The sequence below is a fragment of the Saccopteryx bilineata genome, chromosome 3 (genome assembly GCF_036850765.1).
Source record: "Saccopteryx bilineata isolate mSacBil1 chromosome 3, mSacBil1_pri_phased_curated, whole genome shotgun sequence".
Taxonomy (NCBI): Eukaryota; Metazoa; Chordata; class Mammalia; order Chiroptera; family Emballonuridae; genus Saccopteryx; species Saccopteryx bilineata.
In genome coordinates, this window is record NC_089492.1 from 251,257,450 (window position 1) to 251,279,568 (window position 22,119).

The 22,119-nt window shown below is 37.8% G+C and overlaps 1 protein-coding gene across 1 annotated transcript in view; it reads left to right on the plus strand.

Annotated features, from left to right (window-relative positions):
- Window positions 1-22,119, plus strand: part of FAF1 (Fas associated factor 1) — a 496,086-nt gene that overhangs the window by 404,200 nt on the left and 69,767 nt on the right. The gene's annotated exons all lie outside the window — the stretch shown is intronic.

Here is a 22,119-nt window from a genome sequence, read left to right on the forward strand (position 1 = left end):
AATTATAATAATACAGTGTGACTGGAACATAGAAGTGAAGTCATTTCAACCCAGGGGTGGAGGGATCACATGTGAATGCCTAGACACTTAAATTGGGCCTAAAAAATGGGTGTGATTTAGCATGAAGAAGTGATGAAGAGTATTCCAGGCCAAAGATAAGGGTGTACAAAGGCATGAAGGCATGCAAAGCCTGGTCTGTTCAGGGAGTGATGAGAGGGTTGGTATAGCTAGAGCATAGAACATGTGGAAGGGAGAAGTGGACCAGCTTCAGCCCAAAGACATAGTTTGCTGACCTTTCACAGTTTGTGATTGAAAGTAAGCTTCCTTGTCCTATTTTATCTTTCTACCTCCAGGAAGGAGTCTTGACTGGAGAAGTGGCCACAGAATTTAGTATTTATATTTTATCAAAAACCATTACATCATCTTTGTTACATGCCAGCGCACACGTGCACACACACACACCAAAAAATCTCCAGAGCATTAGCTAGACTTCCCATGTAACAGGGCTGCCATATTGGAGAGGAAATATATTTTGTCTTTCTCTGTTATCTTTCAGAGTGTATAAGCTTAGGAGACATGTTCCTGTGTGAGCAATCACCATGTCCATTTGGGAACCTGTTTGAGGAATCTGTTCAAAAGCACAGGTCTTATCTCCTAAACTTCTGTCTGGTTGCTAAAGGATTAGATCCTAGTCCTAGTATTTAACCATTCTTCTGCAACATTGTGGCTGAACTTTCTCCATTTGTGGCTTTCCTAAAAACTAATCCATTTCTGTTAGAAATTTTCATTAAAATTGTAGAATCTGATAAAGGACATCTATAAAAAAACCTATAAGCTAACATTTTACTTCTGGGTGAAAGTCTGAATGTCTTCCTGCTAAGATCAGCAAAAGTGTAGGGATGTCTTTTCACATCACTTCTATTCACCATTGAACTGGAGATTCTAACCAGTCTAATAAGCAATGACTTTTCATTCCCTGTCCCCTTAGTTCCTGGTAACCTTTAATCTACTTTCTATCTCTGTGAATCTGCCTATTTTATGTACTACATATAAGTAAAAACATACAGTATGTGTCTTTTGTGTTGGCTTATTTCACTTAGCACAGTCTTTTAAATTTTATCCATGTTATAGTATGTATCAGAACTGCATTATTTATTTATATTTATTTTGTGTATGTGAGAGGAGAGGAGGCAGAGACAGACTCCCTCAGGTGCCTCAATCGGTATCCATCTGGCAAGCCCACTAGGGGGCAATGCTCTGACTATCTGGGGCCCTTGCTCCATTTAAACCAGAGCCATTTTTTAGCGCCTGAGGTGGAGGCCATGGAGCCATCCTCAGTGCCCAGGGCCATCTTGTTCCAATCAAGCCATGGCTGCAGAAGGAGAGGGGAAGAGAGAGAGAGAGAGAGAGAGAAGTGAGAGGGGGAGGGGTGGAGAAAGAGATGGGCACTTTTCCTGTGTGACCTGACCGGGAATCGAACCCGGGATATCCACATGCTGGGTTGATGCTCTACCACTGAGCCAACCAGCCAGGACTACATTCCTTTTTATGGCTGAATAATAAACAACATTTTGTGTATGCATTCCTATATTGATAGATACTTGGGTTGTTTTCACCTTGTGTCTAGTGTGAATAATGCTGCTATGAATATGTACTTATTGGCATTTAGATCTCTTTAGAGAAATGTCTTTTCAAGTCCTTTGCCCATTTTTGATTTGGATTTTTGTAATTGTTTAGTTGTAGGAGTTCTGGATATTAATCTCCTACCACATATATGATTTTCAAATATTTTCCTCCTTTCTATGGATTGTCTTTTCAGTCTCTTGATAGTATACTTGGATACACAAAAGTATTAAATTTTGATGAAGCTCTACTTACTTTTTTTTAGTTTTAATGCCTCTGCTTTCAGTGTGATACTTAATAAATTATTGATCCAAGATCATGAAGATTTTTACCAATATTTCCCTTTAATAGTTTACTACTTTTGACATAATTTTTAGGTCTTTGATCTGTTTTGAGTTGATTTTTTTAAAATATGATATAAAATGAATGTTCAGGTGTGTTCTTTTGCATCTGGATATCAAGCTTTCCTAGAACTATTTGTTGGAAAAAAATTCTTTATTCATTGAATGGTCTTGGCAACCTTATCAAAAATCATTTTGCCACCTGACCAGTGGTGGCACAGTGGATAGAGAAAGCATCGACCTGGTATGCTGAGTTCCCAGGTTCAAAACCACGAGGTCGCCAGCTTGAGTATGGGACCATCAACATGACTCTATGGTTACTGTCTTGAAGCCCAAGGTTGCTGACTTGAGCAAAAGGTCACTGGCTCGGAAGGAGCCCTCTGGGTTAAGGCACGAATGAGAAGCAATCAATGAACAACTAAAAAAAGTGCTGCAACCGCAAATTGATGCTTCTCATCTCTCCTCCACCCCCCACCCCCACCCCAGCAAAAAAGAAGAAAAGTCATTTCACCATACATGTGAGAGTTTATTTCTAGGAACTCTGTTCTACTGCATTAGTCTAGATATCAGTCCTTGTGTCAGTACCATAATGTTTTAATTACCATAGCTTTATTGTACATTTGGAACCAGGAAATGAGAGTCCTCCTAACTTTGTTCTTTTTCAATTTTTTTTTTTTTTTTTTTTTTTTTGGCTATTTGGGGTCCCATGAGTTTTCGTATGAATTTTAGAATGGATTTTTCTGTTTCTGAAACATCATTGGGGTACACACAGTTGTTCCTTAGAGAGATGTAAATAGTAATAAATACTAGCTGTTAAATTACCTAAACTCTAATTTATAATTCTCTTCATTGCTTTGTGTAGATCCAGATTTCGATCTGGTATTTTTCTTCTCTATGAAGGACTTTTTTAAACTTTCACAATATTACACATCCTGGCAGTTAATTCTTTTCACTTTTGTATATCTGAAAGTCTTTATTTCACCTTCAGTTTTCCTTTTTTTTGCCATTTTTATATAGATCCTTTAATTAATTAGTTTTTAATAATTTTTTTTCTTTTTTAAAAATTTTTATTAATTTTAATGGAGTGACATCAATAAATCAGGGTGCATATGTTCAAATAAAACATGTCCAGGTTATCTTGTCATTCAATTATGTTACATATCCATCACCCAAAGTCAGATTGTCCTCCGTCACCTTCTATCTAGTTTTCATTGTGTCCCTACCCCTCACCCTCACCCTCCTCCGCCCCCAACCACCACACTTTTGTCCATGTCTCTTAGTCTCGTTTTTATGTCCCACCTATGTATGGAATAATGCAGTTCTTGGTTTTTTTTCTGATTTACTTATTTCACTCCATATAATGTTATCAAGATCCCACCATTTTGTTGTAAATGATCCAATGTCATCATTTCTTATGGCTGAGTAGTATTCCATAGTGTATATGTGCCACATCTTTTTTTTGTTTGTTGGTTTTTGTTGTGTGTTTTTTTCTCTCTATTTTCTGAAGCTGGAAATGGGGAGACAGTCAGACTCCAGCATGCGCCTGACCGGGATCCACCTGGTATGCCCACCAGGGGGTGATGCTCCGCCCATCCAGGGCATTGCTCTGACGGGACCAGAGCCTCTCCAGCGTCTGGGGCAGAGACCACGGAGCCATCCCCAGCACCCAGGCCATCCTTGCTCCAATGGAGCCTTGGCTGCGGGAGGGGAAGAGAGAGACAGAAAGGAAGGAGAGGGGGAGGGGTGGAGAAGCAGATGGGCGCCTCTCCTGTGTGCCCTGGCCAGGAATTGAACCCGGGACTTCTGCACACCAGGCCGACGCTCTACCACTGAGCCAACCGGCCAGGGCTGTGCCACATCTTCTTTATCCAAACATCTATTGAAGGGCTTTTTGGTTCTTTCCATGTCTTGGCCACTGTAAACAATGCTGCAATGAACATGGGGCTGGATGTGTCTTTACGTATCAACGTTTCTTAGTTTTTGGGGGTATATACCCAGTAGAGGGATTGCTGGGTCATAAGGTAGTTCTATTTTCAGTTTTTAGAGGAACCACCATACTTTCTTCCATAATGGTTATACTACTTTACACTCCCACCAACAGTGGATGAGGGCTCCTTTTTCTCCACAGCCTCTCCAACATTTGCTATTACCCGTCTTGTTGATAATAGCTAATCTAACAGGTGAGAGATGGTATCTCATTGCAATTTTGATTTGCATTTCTCTAATAACTAATGAAGATGAGCATCTTTTCATATATCTGTTGGCCATTTGTATTTCTTCCTGGGAGAAGTGTCTGTTCAGGTTCTCTTCCCATTTTTTTATTGAATTCTTTGTTTGTTGTTGAGTTTTATGAGTTCTTTGTATATTTTGGATACTTGGCCCTTATCTGAGCTGTTGTTTGAAAATATCATTTCCCATTTAGTTGGCTGTCTGTTTATTTTGTTGTCAGTTTCTCTTGCTGAGCAAAAACTTCTTAGTCTGATGTAGTCCCATTCATTTATTTTTGCCTTCACTTCCATTGCCTTTGGAGTCAAATTCATAAAATGCTCTTTAAAACCAAGGTCCATGAGTTTAGAACCTATGTCTTCTTCTATGTACTTTATTGTTTCAGGTCTTATATTTAGGTCTTTGATCCATTTTGAATTAATTTTAGTACAAGGGGACAAACTGTAGTCGAGTTTCATTCTTTTGCATGTGGCTTTCCAGTTTTCCCAGCACCACTTGTTGAAGAGGCTTTCTTTTCTCCATTGTGTGTTGCTGGCCTCTTTATCAAAAATTATTTGACCATATATATGTGGTTTTATATCTAGACATTCTATTCTGTTCCATTGGTCTGAGTGTCTATTTTTCTGCCAATACCAAGCTGTTTTGATTGTCGTGGCTCTATAATATAGTTTGAAGTCAGGTATTGTAATGCCCCCAGCTTCATTCTTTTTCTTTAGGATTGCTTTGGCTATTCGGGGTTTTTTATACTTCCATATAAATCAGATGATTTTTTGTTCCATTTCTTTAAAAAATGTCATTGGCATTTTGATGGGAATTGCATTAAATTTGTATATTGCTTTGGATAATAGGGCCATTTTGATTATATTTATTCTTCCTATCCAAGAACAAGGAATATTTTTCCATCTCATTGTATCTTTTTCGATTTCCCTTAACAATGCTTTGTAGTTTTCATTATACAGGTCCTTTATATTTTTTGTTATGTTTATTCCTAGGTATTTTTTTGTTGTTGTTGCAATTGTAAAGGGGATTGTTTTTTTGAGTTCATTCTCTAATATTTCATTGTTGGCATATAGAAAGGCTATGGACTTTTGTATATTAATTTTGTATCCTGCGACCTTGCTGTATTGGCTGTTTCTAGTAATCTTTTTGTGGAGTCTTTGGGGTTTTCGATGTATAGGATCATTTCATCCACAAAAAGTGATACCTTTACTCCTTCTTTTTCGATATGGATGCCTTTTATTTCTTTGTCTTGTCTGATTGCTCTGGCTAGAACCTCTAGCACCACGTTAAATAAGAGTGGAGAGAGTGGACAACCCTGTCTTGTTCCTGGTTTAAGGGGGAAAGCCTTGAGTTTTATGCCATTTAATTCAATGTTAGCTGATGGTTTATCATATATGGCCTTTATCGTGTTGAGATATTTTCCTTCTATATCCATTTTGTTGAGTATCTTAAACATAAAATTGTGTTATATTTTATCGAATGCCTTTTCTGAATCTATTGATAAGATCATGTGGTTTTTGTTCTTTGTTTTGTTGATATGGTGTATTACGTTAACCATTTTACATATGTTGAACCACCCTTGAGATTCTGGGATGAATCCCACTTGATCATGATGAATTATTTTTTTAATATGTTGTATTCGATTTGCTAGTATTTTGTTTAGTATTTTAGCATCTGTATTCATTAGAGATATTGGTCTGTAGTTTTCTTTTTTTGTGCTGTCCTTGCCAGGTTTTGGTATGAGGGTTATATTGGCCTCATATAATGTGTTTGGAAGTATTGCTTCTTCTTCAATTTTTTGGAAGACTTTGAGTAGAATAGGAACCAAGTCTTCTTTGAATGTTTGATAGAATTCACTAGTATAACCGTCTGGGCCTGGACTTTTATTTTGGGGAAGGTTTTTAATCGTTTTTTCTATTTCTTCCCTGCTAATTGGTCTGTTTAGGCTTTCTGCTTCTTCTTGACTCAGTCTAGGAAGGTTGTATTGTTTTAGGAATTTATCCATTTCTTCTAGATTGTTGAATTTAGTGGCATATAGTTTTTCATAGTGTTCTACAATAATTCTCTGTATATCTATGATATCTGTGGTGATTTCTCCTCTTTCATTTTGAATTTCATTTATATGAGTCCTTTCTCTTTTTTCCTTGGTAAGTCTTGCCAATGATTTGTCAATTTTGTTGATCTTTTCAAAGAACCAGCTCCTTGTTCTATTAATTTTTTCTATAGTTTTTCTGTTCTCTATTTTATTTATTTCTACTCTGATTTTTATTATCTCCTTTCTTCGGCTGGTTTTGGGTTGTCTTTGTTCTTCTTTTTTAGTTCCTTAACATGTGAAGTTAAGTGGTTTACTTGGGCTCTTTCTTGTTTATTCATATAAGCCTGAAGTGATATGAACTTCCCTCTTATCACTGCTTTTGCTGCATCCCATAGATTCTGATATGTCGTATTGTCATTTTCATTTGTCTGTATATATCTTTTGATCTCTGCGCTTATTTCTTCTTTGACCCATTCATTTTTTTAAAAGTGTGTAATTTAGTTTCCACATTTTTGTGGGGATTTTTTCCTCTTTTTTGCAGTTGAATTCTAGTCTCAAGGCTTTATGATCAGAAAATATGCTTGGTACAATTTCAGTTTTTCTGAATTTGCTGATGTTATATTTGTGGCCCAACATATGGTCAATTCTAGAGAATGTTCCATGTACATTAGAGAAAAATGTATACTCTGTCGCTTTGGGATGAAGTGTCCTGTAGATGTCTATCATATCCAGGTGCTCTAGTGTTTTGTTTAAGGCCAATATATCTTTATTGATTTTCTGTTTGGATGAACGATCTAGAGCTGTCAGTGGTGTATTGAGGTCTCCAAGTATGATTGTATTTTTGTTGGTTTTTGTTTTAAGGTCAATAAGTAGCTGTCTTATATATATATTTTTTTTTTAACATTTTATTTTTTTATTTTATTTATTCATTTTAAAGAGGAGAGAGAGGGGGAGAGAGAGACACAGAGAGAGGAGAGAGAGACCGGGGGGAGGAGCTGGAAGCATCAACTCCCATATGTGCCTTGACCAGGCAAGCCCAGGGTTTCGAACCGGCGACCTCAGCATTTCCAGGTTGACACTTTATCCACTGCGCCACCACAGGTCAGGCTGTCTTATATATTTTGGTGCTCCTTGGTTTGGTGCATGTATATTAAGAATTTTTATGGGGACCTGAAAATGGCAGTGGAGTAGGCAGATGCACAGACACCCAGCTCTCACCACCAAACTGGAATACAAATCAATTTAGGAAAAATCAGCATGAAAAACCAACACTGGACTAGAAGAACAGCTCTCAAAAACCAAGGAGCAAAGAAGAAGCCACAACAAACCTGGTAGGGAGCGCCTGAATCTCCCCTGCTTACAGGAACGGAGTGGGTGTTTGAGGCTGAGAGCCCAGAGGGGATCTCACTCCAGGGAAAAGAGCAGAAAATACTGCTCACAGCCACTTGCCTGGCAACCAGGGAGCAAGGTGTGTTGAAAAGACCAGCTTATCTCCCAAATGGAAAGGAGAGAGAGAGACTGTGAGGGGCTAAACAATGCAGGAGACGACCTAAAAAAGCTGACTCATCCATGCTGGAGGTGGCCATAGCTGGGGTAGGGACTGATCCTTCCACAAAACAGTACTGAATTGCTTCCGGATCAGAGATCTCCAGACATCTCTCCAGCTGCAATCAGTGCAACAAGTGCACAGCTGAAAACAAGAAGTGGGGAGGAGGGTCAGTAACTCGGATCTCCATGGAGATCTGAGATACACCTCCCCCTACTGAAGCTGAGAAAACACCCTGCCCCCAGAGAGATTAGTTGGTGGAAGAGGCCTTCAGAGTCTGAGGTTACACCCATCCCATTCCTGGATACAGTTTCAAGGAAGCCCCCTGCTGAGATCAGTAAACAAGACTATCACCTGTTAAAAAAACAAACATCAAAATTTCAAAGCTGCCCAAATCCAAAAGTGGATTACAAATAATAGCTGATACCAACCCAAGAAGACCTAGAAATAACACAATTGAAAACTGGAGGCAGACAACACCAAGCCTAGATTCAACCAACTCTACAAACAAAACACCCAAACACAGATAATGAGAAGACAAGAAAGTGCAATCCAAATAAAACCACAAGAGAAACCTTCAGGAGATGTACTGAGTGATATGGAAATAATCAACCTTCCAGATGTGGAGTTCAAAATAATGATTGTAAGGATGCTTAGGGATCTTAGAACAACAATGGATGGTCATTATGAACACCTAAATAAAGAAATAGCAAGTATAAAAAAAGATATTGAAATATTAAAAAAGAATCAGTCAGAAATGACAAATACAATATCAGAAATAAAGACCACAATGGAAGGAATTAAAAACAGGATAGATAGAGCTGATGATCGAATCAGCGAGTTGGACGACAACTTGAATGAAGGCAAGAAAGCAGAGAAGAAAAAAGAAAAGAGACTCAAAAAGTCTGAGGAAACTCTTAGAGAGCTCTGTGACAACATGAAGAGAAATAACATCCGCATCATTGGGGTTCCTGAAGAAGAAGAAAAAGAACGAGGGATAGAAACTTTGTTCAATCATATCATAGCTAAAAACTTCCCTAAATTAATGCAGGAGAAACTCTCACAAGTTCAAGAAGCACAGAGGACTCCATTAAAGAGAAACCCAAAGAAACCTACACCAAAACACATCATAATTAAAACACCAAAGCTAAGTGATAAAGAGAAAATATTAAAAGCTGCAAGAGAAAAAAAAAGCTATCACCTACAAAGGAGCCCCCATACGGATGACATTCGACTTCTCAACAGAAACAATTAAGGCCAGAAGGGAATGGCAAGAAATATTCAAAGTAATGCAGAACAAGAACCTTATCCAGCAAGGCTATCGTTTAAAATCGAAGGAGAAATAAAAAGCTTCCCAGACAAAAAACAACTTAAGGAATTCATTACAACCAAACGAATGCTGCAGGAAATGTTAAGGAGCCTGTTGTAATCAGATCAAAGTGGGAAAAGAATATAGCAAAAAAGGAATACACCTTTAAAGAAGAAAATGGCAATAAACAACTACATATCAATAATAACCTTAAATGTAAATGGATTAAATGATCCAATCAAAAGACATAGGGTAGCTTCATGGATAAGAAAACAGGAACTGTACATATGCTGTCTACAAGAGATACACCTTAGAAAAAAAGATACACATATATTGAAGGTAAAAGGATGGAAAAAAACATTTCATGCAAATGGAAATGAAAATAAAGCTGAGGTAGCAATACTTATATCAGACAAATTGGACTTCAAAACAAAAGATATAGTAAGAGATAAAGAAGGCCACTATATAATGATAAAGGGAGTAATCCAACAGGAAGATATAACTATTATAAATATCTACACACCTAATATAGGAGCACCTAAATATATAAAGCAGACTTTGATGGATTTAAAGGGCAAGATCAACAGCAATACTATAATAGTAGGGATTTCAATACCCCGCTAACATCACTAGATAGATCCTCAAGAAAGAAAATTAACAAAGAAATAGCAGACTGATTGGACACACTAGATCAACTCGATTTAATAGATATCTTCAGAACCTTTCACCCTAAAGCAGCAGAATATACATTCTTTTCAAGTGCTCATGGTACATTCTCTAGGATAGACCACATGTTAGGGCACAAAAGTGGTCTCAACAAATTTAAGAAGATTGAAATCATATCAAGCACTTTCTTCGATCACAACAGCATGAAACTAGAAATGAACCACAACAGAAAAGCTCAAAAATTCTCAAACACATGGAAACTAAATAGCAGGTTGTTAAATAACGAATGGGTTAATAATGAGATCAAAGAAGATATAAAAAAATTCCTAGAAATGAATGACAATGAGCATAAAACAACTCAAAATTTATGGGACACAGCAAAAGCAGTACTGAGAGGGAAGTTGATAGTACTACAGGCACACTTTAAGAAGCTAGAAAAAGCTCAAATAAACAACTTAACCCTGCATCTAAAAGAATTAGAAAAAGAACATCAAGTAAAGCCCAAATGTAGTAGAAGGAAGGAAATAATAAAGATCAGAGCAGAAATAAATGACATACAGGCTAAAGAAACAATACAGAGGATCAATGAAACTAGGAGCTAGTTCTTTGAAAAGGTAAACAAGATCGATAAACCTTTAACCAGACTCACCAAGAAAAAGAGAGAGTACTCAAATAAAATTAGAAACGAGAGTGGAGAAATAACAACTGACACAACAGAAATACAAAATATTGTAAGAAAATACTATGAGGAACTGTATGCCAAAAAACTAGACAACCTAGATGAAATGGACAAATTCCTTGAAACATACAATCTTCCAAAAATCAATCTGGAAGAATCAGAAAACCTAAACAGACCAATTACACCAAATGAGATTGAAACAATTATCAAAAAACTCCCAACAAATCAAAGTCCAGGGCCCGATGGCTTCACAACTGAATTCTACCAAATATTCAAAGAAGAACTAACTCCTATCTTTCTCAAACTATTTCAAAAAATTCAAGAGGAAGGAAGACTTCCAAGCTCCTTTTATGAGGCGAGCATAATTCTGATTCTAAAACCAGGCAAAGACAACACAAAGAAAGAAAATTATAGGCCAATATCTCTGATGAATATAGATGCTAAAATCCTCAACAAAATATTAGCAAACCAGATCCAACAATATATGGAAAAAATCATACACCATGATCAAGTGGGATTTATTCTGGGGAGGCAAGGCTGGTACAATATTCATAAATCAATCAATGTGATTCATCACATAAACAAAAAGAAGGAGAAAAACCACATGATAATTTCAATAGATGCAGAAAACGCATTTGATAAAATCCAGCACCTATTCATGATCAAAACTCTCAGCACAGTGGGAATACAGGGAACATAACTCAACATGATAAAAGCCATCTATAAGAAACCCACAGCCAACATCATACTCAATGGGCAAAAATTAAAAGCAATACCCTTAAGATCAGGAACAAGGCAGGGGTGCCCCGTTTCACCACTCTTACTTAACATAGTCCTGGAAGTCCTAGCCACAGCAATCAGACAAGAAGAAGAAATAAAAGACACTCAAGTTGAAAAAGAAGAAGTAAAACTAACATTATTTGCAGATGATATGATATTGTATATAGAAAACCCTAAAGTCTCAGTCAAAAAACTACTGGACCTGATAAATGAATTCAGCAAAGTGGCAGGATATAAAATCAATACTCAGAAATCAGAGGCATATTTTATTTTAACAGTGAACAGTCAGAAAGAGAAATTCAGGAAACAATCCCCTTCACTATTACAACCAAAAAAATGAAGTACCTAGGAGTAAACTTAACCAAGGAGACTAAAGACTTGTACTTGGAAAATTACAAACCATTGATAAAAGAAATCAGGGAAGATACAAACAAGTGGAAGCATATACCATGCTCATGGTTAGGAAGAATAAACATAATTAAAATGTGTATATTACCCAAAGCAATCTATAAATTCAATGCAATACCAATTAAAATACCAATGACATACTTCAAAGATATAGAACAAATATTCCAAAAATTTATATGGAACCAAAAAAGAACACGAATAGCCTCAGCAATCTTAAAAAAGAAGAATAAAGTGGGAGGTATCACACTTCCTGATATCAAGTTATACTACAAGGCCATTGTACTCAAAACAGCCTGGTACTGGCATAAGAACAGGCATATAGATCAATGTAACAGAACAGAGAATCCAGAAATAAACCCACAGCTCTATGGACAACTGATATTTGACAAAGGTGGTAAGGAAATACAATGGAGTAAAGATAACCTCTTTAACAAATGGTGTTGGGAAAATTGGACAGCTACCTGCAAAAAAATGAAACTAGATCACCAGCTTACACCATTCACAAAAATAAACTCAAAATGGACAAAAGACTTCAATGTAAGCTGTGAAACCATAAGCATCTTAGAAGAAAACATAGGCAGTAAGCTCTCTGACATCTCTTGGAGTAATGTATTTGCTGTTTTATCTCCACGGGGAAGTGAAATAAAAGACAGGATAAACAAATGGGACTATATCAAACTAAAAAGATTTTGCACAGCTAAAGACAACAAGAACAGAATAAAAGGACAAACTACACAATGGGAGAACATATTTGACATACATCTGATACGGGGTTAATAACCAAAATTTAAAAAGAACTTGTAAATCTCAACACCAGGAAGACAAACATTCCAATCAAAAATGGGAAAAAGAAATGAATAGACACTTCTCCAAAGAGGACATACAGATGGCCAATAGGCATATGAAAAAGTGCTCAACATCACTAATCATTAGAGAAATGCAAATTAAAACCACAATGAGATATTACCTCACTCCAGCCAGAATGGCACTCATCAACAAAACAACACAGAGTAAGTGCTGGCGAGGATGTGGAGAAAAGGGAACCCTCCTGCACTGCTGGTAGGAATGCAGACTGGTGCAGCCACTGTGGAAAACAGTATGGAGATTCCTCAAAAAATTGAAAATAGAACTGCCTTTTGACCCAGCTATCCCACTTTTAGGAATATACCCCAAGAACACCATAGAACGGCTACAAAAGGAGAAATGCACCCCCATGTTTGTGGTAGCATTGTTCACAATAGCAAAGATCTGGAAACAGCCCAGGTGTCTGTCAGAAGACGGACTAGTGGATTAAAAAGCTTTGGTACATATATACTATGGAATACTACTGAGCCATAGGAAATGATGACATCAGATCATTTACAATAACATGGATGGACCTTGATAACACTATATGGTGTAAAATAAGTAAATCAGAAAAAACTAAGAACTATATGAATCCATACATAGATGAGACATAAAAATGAGACTCAGAGACATGAACAAGAATGAGATGGCAATGGGAGTGGGGTGGTGGGGGAGGGGGCTACGAAGGAGAGAGGGGGTGGGGAGGGGGAGGGCACAAAGAAAACTAGATAGAAGGTGACAGAAGACAATTTGACTTTGGGTGAGGGGTATACAGCATAATCAAATGTCAAAATAATCTGGAGATGTTTTTCTCAACATGTGTACCCTGATTTATCAATGTCACTGCATTAAATTTAATTTAAAAAATGAAAAAAAGAAAGAGAATTGTTATATCTTCTTGATTCATTGTCCCCTTAATCATTATGAAGTGACCATTTTTGTCTCTGAGTACTTTTGCTGTCTTGCAGTCAGCATTATTAGATATGAGTATTGCTACGCCTGCTTTTTTTTGGATGTTATGTGCTTGGAGTATTGTTTTCCAGCCTCTCACTTTGAATTTGTTTTTATCCTTGTTGCTTAGATGTGTTTCTTGTAGGCAGCATACAGTTGGATTTTCTTTTTTAATCCATTCTGCTACTCTGTGTCTTTTTATTGGTGAGTTTAATCCATTTACATTCAGTGTAATTATTGACACTTGTGGGTTCCCTATTGCCATTTTATAAATTGCTTTCTGTTAGTTTTGTATCTTGTTTGATTCTTCTCTTTTGTTTTTCTATCCTTTGTTTTTGTTTGTTTGTATCCCATACTGTTTTCCTCTGTTGCCATCTTTTTTATGTCCTGTTCTTCTGTGGTGGTTTTTTCAAGGGTGGTTACCATTAAGTAATGAAGAGGGTACCTATCATGTTCATTGTAGTATACTATCTTATGAGCACTTCTGCACTCCATCGTCCTTTGCTACTATTAATCTCCGTCCTCTCCCCCCCCCCCTTTTTTTGTTGTTGTCACAGTTTAAATTTGGTTTTACTATGTTCTTGGTGGAGCTTTTACTTGTGGTTTTGTTTTGTTTTGTTCTTTGTATCTGGTTGGAAAACCCCCTTTAGTAATTCCTGAAGTGGGGGTTTTCTGATGATAAATTCTCTCATCTTTTCTGTATCTGTGAATGTTTTCATTTCTCCTTTGTATTTGAAGGATAGCTTTGATGGGTATAGTATTCTTGGCTGAAAGTTCCTATCTTTCAGGACTTTTAATATTGGGGTACACTCTCTTCTAGCTTGTAGAGTTTCTGCTGAGAAATCCGATGATAATCTAATAGGCCTTCCTTTATATGTTGTATTCTTCTTTTCCCTGGCTGCCTTGAGAATTTTTTCTTTGCCATTGGTTTGTGCCAATTTCATTACGATGTGCCTTGGAGTGGGTTTGTTGGGGATAAGAAAACTCGGTGTCCTGTTTGCTTCTTGATTTTGAGGCTTTAGTTCTTTCCACAGACTTGGGAAGTTCTCATCTATTATTTGTTTGAATATGTTCTCCATTCCATTTTCTCTCTCTTCTCCCTCTGATATATCTATTATTCTTATGTTAGTCTTTTTGATGGAGTTAGACAATTCCTGTAGGGCTTTCTCATATTTTTTTAATTTTTGAGTCTCTTTCTTCTTCTCTCTGTTGTGCCTAAAGTTACTTGTCTTCTATTTCACTAATCCTACCTTCTATCTGGTCTGTTCTATTAGCTAAGCTTGTTACTTTGTTTTTCAGTTCATGAATTGAGTTTTACATCTCTGTTTGATTTGTTTTTATAGTTTCAATTTCCTTGGTAATATATTTTGTGTTCATTGAGTTGTTTTCTGAGCTCCCTAAATTGCCTTTCTGTGTTTTCTTGTATATCTCTGAGTATTTTTAGGATTTTTATTTTAAATTCTCTGTCATTTAGCTCCAAGGTTTCCAATATATTAAATTTTTTCTCCATAGGTATTTCCTCATCTATCTGTGCTACATCTCTGTCTTTTGTATCCATGATATTTGATTTCCTTTTCCTTAATGGCATCTGAGGGTGCTTTTGTTGATAGTACTTCGTGTTCATTGTGTGGTACTTCTAGACGCTCCAAGGATAGATTTTTCTGTCTCTGATTGAAGAACTTGTTGAAATTTTGGGGAGATTTATCAGTATTGCTCCTCATGGTGCCATTTCTCTGACGTCACCCCCATTTTCACACCCTCAGTTTTCAAAGCTATACTTAGTGGGTAAAGAATTCTATGTTGGCCATGGCCACTTGGCTCAGTGGTAGAATGTCGGCCTAGCAAATGGAAGTCCAGGTTCAATATCCAGTTATGGCACACAGGAGAGGTGTCCATTTGCTTCTCCACCCTTCCCCTACTCGCTTCTCTCTCTCTCCCCTCTTCCCCTCTCCTGCAGCCATGGCTCAATTAGAGTGAGTTAACCCCAGGCGCTGAGGATGGCCCTATGGCCTCCGCCTCAGGCAGTAAAAAATGGCTCCAGTTGCAACAGAGCAAGAGCCCCAGATGGGCCGAGTATCGCCCCCTAGTGGGCTTGCTGGGTGGATCCCAGTTGGGGCACATGTGGGAATCTGTCTTTGCGTCCCCTCCTCTCGCTAAAAATTAAAAAAAAAAAATCTACGTTGACAGTTTTTCTTTCAGTGCTTTAAAGATGTTGCTCCACTGTCTTGTATTTTAAATTTATATCCTGCATGAGAACCATGTAAATATATCTGTATCTGATGAGAAGTCTGCTCACATTTCTATGCTGTTAACCTATACATATTATATGTTCTTTTCTCTGATGGCTTTTAAGATTTTTCTTTCTAGTATTAATTTTACACAATTTGGTTTAGATGTGCCTTGATGTAGCTTTATTTATGGGTTTCTTTAATTAATTAATTTTTTTTACCTGGTCTTTATTTAGATTCTTGGATCTGGCTATATATAGTTTTATGAAATTTTAAAAACTTTCGCTTTTTTTTTAAGTGAGAGTGACAGAAACAGATAGGGACAGACAGACAAGGAAGGGAGATGAGAAGCATCAATTCTTCATTGCTGCACCTTAGTTGTTCATTGATTGCTTCCTCTTAATGTGCCTTGACCAGGGGACTGCAGCCAAGCCAGTGACCCCTTGCTCAAGCCAGTGACTTTAGGCTTCAAGCCAGCAACCATGTGGCTTGAATATCTGAGCCCACACTCAAGCCAACAACCTAGTGCTCAAGCTGGCAAAACTGTGCTCAAGCTGGCGACCTTGGGATTTCAAACCTAGGTCCTCTGCATCCCAGGCCAATGCTCTATCCACTCGATTCACTGTGCCACCACCTGATCAGGCTGGCCATTATTTCTTAAAATAAGTTTTCTCCCCCTGCCCCCTATTTCCAGATTCCAATTACACTTACAGATTGCTGGAAGTTATCTCACAGATAACATTTCCAACTCCCTTCCCTGCTTGAGTCCAAAATAAATCTTTTGGTTCTAATTGGGCCTCTAGGTTACCAAAATGATAAATTACCTTGTCCAGTTCCATATTATTTCATCATTTACAGCTTTGATTTTCACTTTTGTCTGTATTTGTAGTACCTAGGAGTTTCTCTTTCACATGCTGAGTACACTTTAACATTTTTGCTATATTTTATCTATTTATATTGAAAGAATTCTAGGTTATCTTGATCCCTTTCTCTTTAAGGATATATACCAGGGCCATTTCCCTATTTACAAGATCCTACTTATTAAGGGCACAGAGTAGGCTATATATTCTGACCTGGGCATTTAAAAGAAAAATTAAATATATGGTGTGTTTATTTGTGTATGTTTGGTGAGTATTTGAAATAAGCCTAACCACTATAGCCTATTTCAACTTGATAATTCAGAACATTTTATTGGTCTTTTGGGAATATACTGACCGTTACTAATTTTTTAAAAAGATTTCTTATTTGATTGATGGATTTTAGAGGGGGGGAAGCATCAACTCATAGTTGTGTCACTTAGTTGTTCATTGATTACTTCCCATATGCATCTTGCCCATGGGGCTCCAACTGAGCCAGTGACACCTTCCTCTAGCCAGTGACCTTAGACTTCAAGCCAGCGACCTTTTGCTCAGGCCAGCAACCTCAGAGTTTCAAACCTAGGTCCTCAGCATCCCAGATTGATGTTCTATCCACTCTGCTACCACCTGGTCTTGCTATTGTCATTATTCTTAATGGGTTGTTATGAAGTTTGATTCAATAGCTACTTTCTCAGAAATATAGAAGTATACTGAGCTACCTGGTGTGGCACAGTGGTGGGGGGAAACAGACTTTTAGGGTGAGAAAGACTAGGTTTGAATTCTTTTTTTTCTTTTTTTTTGTATTTTTCTGAAGTTGGAAATGGGGAGGCAGTTAGACAGACTCTCATATGTGCCCGACCAGGATCCACCTGGCATGCCCACCAGAGGGCAATGCTCTGCCCATCTGTTGCGTTGCTCTGTTGCAACCAGAGCCATTCTAGCACCTGAGGCAGAGGCCACAGAGCCATCCTCAGTACCTGGGCCAACTTTGCTCCAATGGAGCCTTGGTTGCAGGAGGGGAAGAGAGAGAGAGAGGAAGGAGAGGGGGAGGGGTGGAAAAGCAGATGGGCACTTCTCCTGTGTGCCCTGGCCGGGAATCAAACCCGGGACTCCTGTATGCTAGGCCGATGCTCTACCACTGAGCCAACCGGCCAGGGCTTAGGTTTGAATTCTAATTCCAACACTCTTAAGTTATATAATACTCAGAGTAAGAAATATACTTACATAAAAATTACCTGAAGAATACTCAGAACTTCAGGTATATTACTGTTGAGCACTGATAGTTCCACTATTTTATCTAACAGATATGTAATGAATGCCTGCCATGCGTAAGATAGTACCCTAGATATTATAGGAGAATACAGAATCCTTCCCCTGTGGAATCTTACAGCTCAGGTTGGGAGCAGTGAAACATATACAAATGAGTGTAGCACAAAGCAGTATAAGAGCAGTGATAAGTGTGCTACAGGTGGAAGACTCAGTGGAGGATATTAGTTCTGAGCAGCCTGGCTTCTCACATTAGTGTGACAAAGAATATTTTCATACCAAGCAGCCTAAGCCATCCCCAGCAGCACCTGAGACCTGTTCCTGAACCCGATTATTCAACTCTTCCCCTTCTACATAATCAATTCTAGTCACTTTGATATGTCCTCTCAGATTTAGCAAGACGATCCTTCAAAAAAAAATTATTTATGGGACACAGGAGAAGTTCCAAGAGGCATATCTCCAGGTTATGAGAATCCATTTAGACATGAAATGCTAACCACAACACCTGGGATTTTCTTTTAAAATCTAATCATGTAGAATAATACAGGTAAAGCACCTAACCAGTGTTCTCCAAATCCCAAAATTGGAAAAGACTATAAACAGTACAGTTGGAAAGAAAAGTATAAAATCTACAAGACAGAAAATAAGAAATCATAGCCATTCCCAAGCAACTACCAATACACACAAAACTATGAACATGATGAGTTTAGGAAAATTCATGCTGAGTCAGCCCTTCTGTCTGCGATGGTCAGAGAGGTTTGTGGGCAAGGGGAAGAGCATTGGACTATGGGGAAGAGGGTTAGGGAAGGAAGCTTCAGGGAGACCTGGGTTCAAGTATAAAGTCTGCCACTGACTTAATGGGTAGCCTTGTGTAAATCACATATCTTCATATGATTTCAATTTCTTCATCTCTAGTGGCTTTTTTGGACAATGTTGGTTTATTATCTTTCAGGAAGTAAATGAAAAGCTGGTAGGATTTTGAGTAATAAAGCTGATGGAGCAGGAAGTCTTTCAGGTAGAAAGAGCCACCTTATTTAAGGAACGGAAGGAAAATAATATAAAACTTGAACACTGGGCTCTTCACAGTAAATCAGTAGACTCCATAAAATAAGGATGAAAATGGTCCAACCATGGTTATCTATGTCTTCTCCTGTTAAACTTGGCCTGCCTCCATATCCCCAGTACTAGGGTGATGCCTAGTATATAGTTGGTGCTTAATGAATATTTGTGAGAGGGAAGATAAGTAGAAGAGAGAGAGAGAGAGAGGAGAAAGGAAGAAAGCAAATTAACTGGTTCAAGAAGTCCTCTCACAACAGGTGCCTGATTTTGTGGCAAGGATCTCTGTATTTAATGGCCTTTCATTTTTGCAAGTGTTTTAAAACGGAGCTGTTTACTTAGAATGTTTTTACTATAAACTATATTTGTGCTGGAAAGGCTTCTAGCTGTGGTAGTTTTTAGATGGTTCCTTTGTTGTGTGTACATAGTGTCATAACAGGTCATTTCTGCCCCACTAGTCAGTTTCATTGACTCAAATGGCATGAGCTATATTTTTTTCCTCCTTAATTTTTACTGAAGACAATAAATATTTTATGCCTGGAAAGAGAACTCATTTATTCAACAAGTGCTTATTAAATACCTCCCAGAAGCTAGGCATTGTGTGAAATACTCAGAATATAGAGGTATATAATGTAGACAAGGTCCCTGCCTTGATGATATGCAAAGTGTCATGAAAAATCTCACATTAAATAAATAATTATATGATTATTAATGCAATTGTGATAAACATTTTCAAGAGAAAATACAGAATGTTATGAGAGAAACCTAAACCAATTTGGAGGGGTAGGGTCAGGAAAGTAAGGTAAAATTAAAACTTTAAAGGTTTTAAATATTTTCTCATTTGAAATATAAAAAGATAAGGTTACTCCCATGGGTTATTGATTATATTAGGTATATCTAAATTTAGAAAGATAAACATGTCTACAGAAGCATAGAATCCTTAGAAATTCAATTCTTTAATTTAATAAATGACTACAAAGGGAGACATTATTTACCCCTGAGCACATAGCCTGCTTCTGGCGGGGGTAGGACTTGAACACGGTTCTGTGATCTGCCCATTACTTCTCTCCTCAGTGACTTAAAAAAAGAAGACATTTCATATCAAATATAGATCAGCAAAGGCCAAATAAATCATTAAGGCCTGACCTGTGGTGGCGCAGTGGATAAAGCGTCGACCTGGAAATGCTGAGGTTGCCGGTTCAAAACCCTGGGCTTGCCTGGTCAAGGCACATATGGGAGTTGATGCTTTCAGCTCCTCCCCACCTTCTCTCTCTCTCTCTCCTCTCTCTCCCTCTCTGTCTCTCTCTCTCTCCCTTTCTCTCTCCTCTCTAAAATGAATTAAAAAATAAATAAAAATTTAAAAAAATAACAAAAAAAATCTTTAAAAAAATTATTAAGTAACCACTCTGTACAAACTTGTATATTGAGTGAGGGAAGGAGTTTATAGAGAGTAATGAATTAGTCAAATACAATTGTAAAAAGAAACAGAAAATACATCCTATCAGGCTCATTTTATCATAGTAAAGCTGTAGCATATAAACCAAAATGGGAAATACCCAGTTGGAATTGGTGAAAATATATTTAAAGGAATATTAAGTACAAGTCTCCAAGTAGAAGAGTTTAAAACCCATTTTTATTCATGTATGACATTATATGACATGTAAATTATTCCTGATATATTTTCCCTAGCGTACCCTTTCATCATATAAAGTATAGAAGTTAGCTTCATGCCTGGCCGGATAGCTCAGTTGGTTCGAGCACCTTCTGGAAGCACAGAGGTTGCCGGTTCAATCCTCCATTAGGGCACATACAGGGACAGATCTATGTTCCTGTCCCTCTCTCTCTCTCTCTCTCTCTCTCTCTCTCTCTCTAAAATCAATAGATAATTTTTTTTTTAAGTAAGCTTCAGTCTAAATAACATCTAAATCTTCCTAATTTTTTTCTTTTTTTTTTCTTTTTTTTTTTTTTACAGAGACAGAGAGAGAGAGTCAAGAGAGAGGGATAGACAGGGACAGACAGACAGGAACGGAGCGATGAGAAGCATCAATCATTAGTTTTTCCTTGCGCGTTGCAACACCTTAGTTGTTCATTGATTGCTTTCTCATATGTGCCTTGACCACGGGCCTTCAGCAGACCAAGTAACCCTTGCTTGAGCCAGCGACCTTGGGCTCAAGCTGGTGAGCTTTTGCTCAAACCAGATGAGCCTGTGCTCAAGCTGGCGACCTCGGGGTCTCGAACCTGGGTCTTCCGCATCCCAGTCCGACGCTCTATCCACTGTGCCACCGCCTGGTCAGGCTAAATCTTCCTAATTTTTTATTTGAAAGATTAGGAATCAATAAAATGTCACTATTCAAACCAGAGGTTGTGAAATTGGTTTAATCAGTGAAACTAAAAGGAGTATGAGACTCCAGGGAGAATTTCAGGCTTGAATTAGAGAGCGCACCAAGACAATGCTGAGCCTGTACTCAGCCTGGAGTAAGCGTAGATTGAGTAGGAGAGACAGAAAGTTACAAAGTATTAAGTTAAACCATATGAAATTCCATTTTTATAGGTCAAAATTATTAAATATCAGTGACTTTATGTGATTCAGCCTATTATACAAAATGACCAAAAAGGGATCTATAATCTAACATCAACATGATGTATTAAATTTAAATACATATATATTGACTAAACTCCAGAATTTAACAAATGAGAAGTTTTAGCAGGTTAAATAACTTTTAATTTCAAATGACATCGCAATTTAAATGTAGGCAGATGGCATCATTACTTCAGAAAGTAAAAATATTCTAAAAGATCTTCAATTTATAGAAGTTCTAAGTTATTCACACTTCATGAGTGTGAATTTAGTAAGGAAGTACTTATTTGATAACCAAGCTTTAGTGGTGTGGGTGAACTGAAGTACTAGGGTATTTTGCTTTCAGACTCTGTGCTGACCAGGTATTATTGCCTAGTCCATAATCCATTCCTTAATCCCAACCCTGACAGTTTCCAAGTTTATTCTTTTTTGTTTGTTTGTTTTTACAGAGACAGAGAGAGAGAGAGAAAGGGATAGATAGGGACAGACAGACAGGAAGGGGTAAGATGAGAAGCATCCATTCTTCTTTGCAGCTCCTAGTTGTTCATTGATTGGTTTCTCATATGTGCCTTGACTGGGCAGCTATAGCAGAATGAGTGATCCCTTGCTCAAGCCAGCAACCTTAGGCTTCAAGCCATTGACATTTAGGCTCAAGCCAGCAACCATGGGGTCATGTCTGTGATCCCACACCCAAGCCAGCGACCCTGCACTCAAGCTAGTGAGC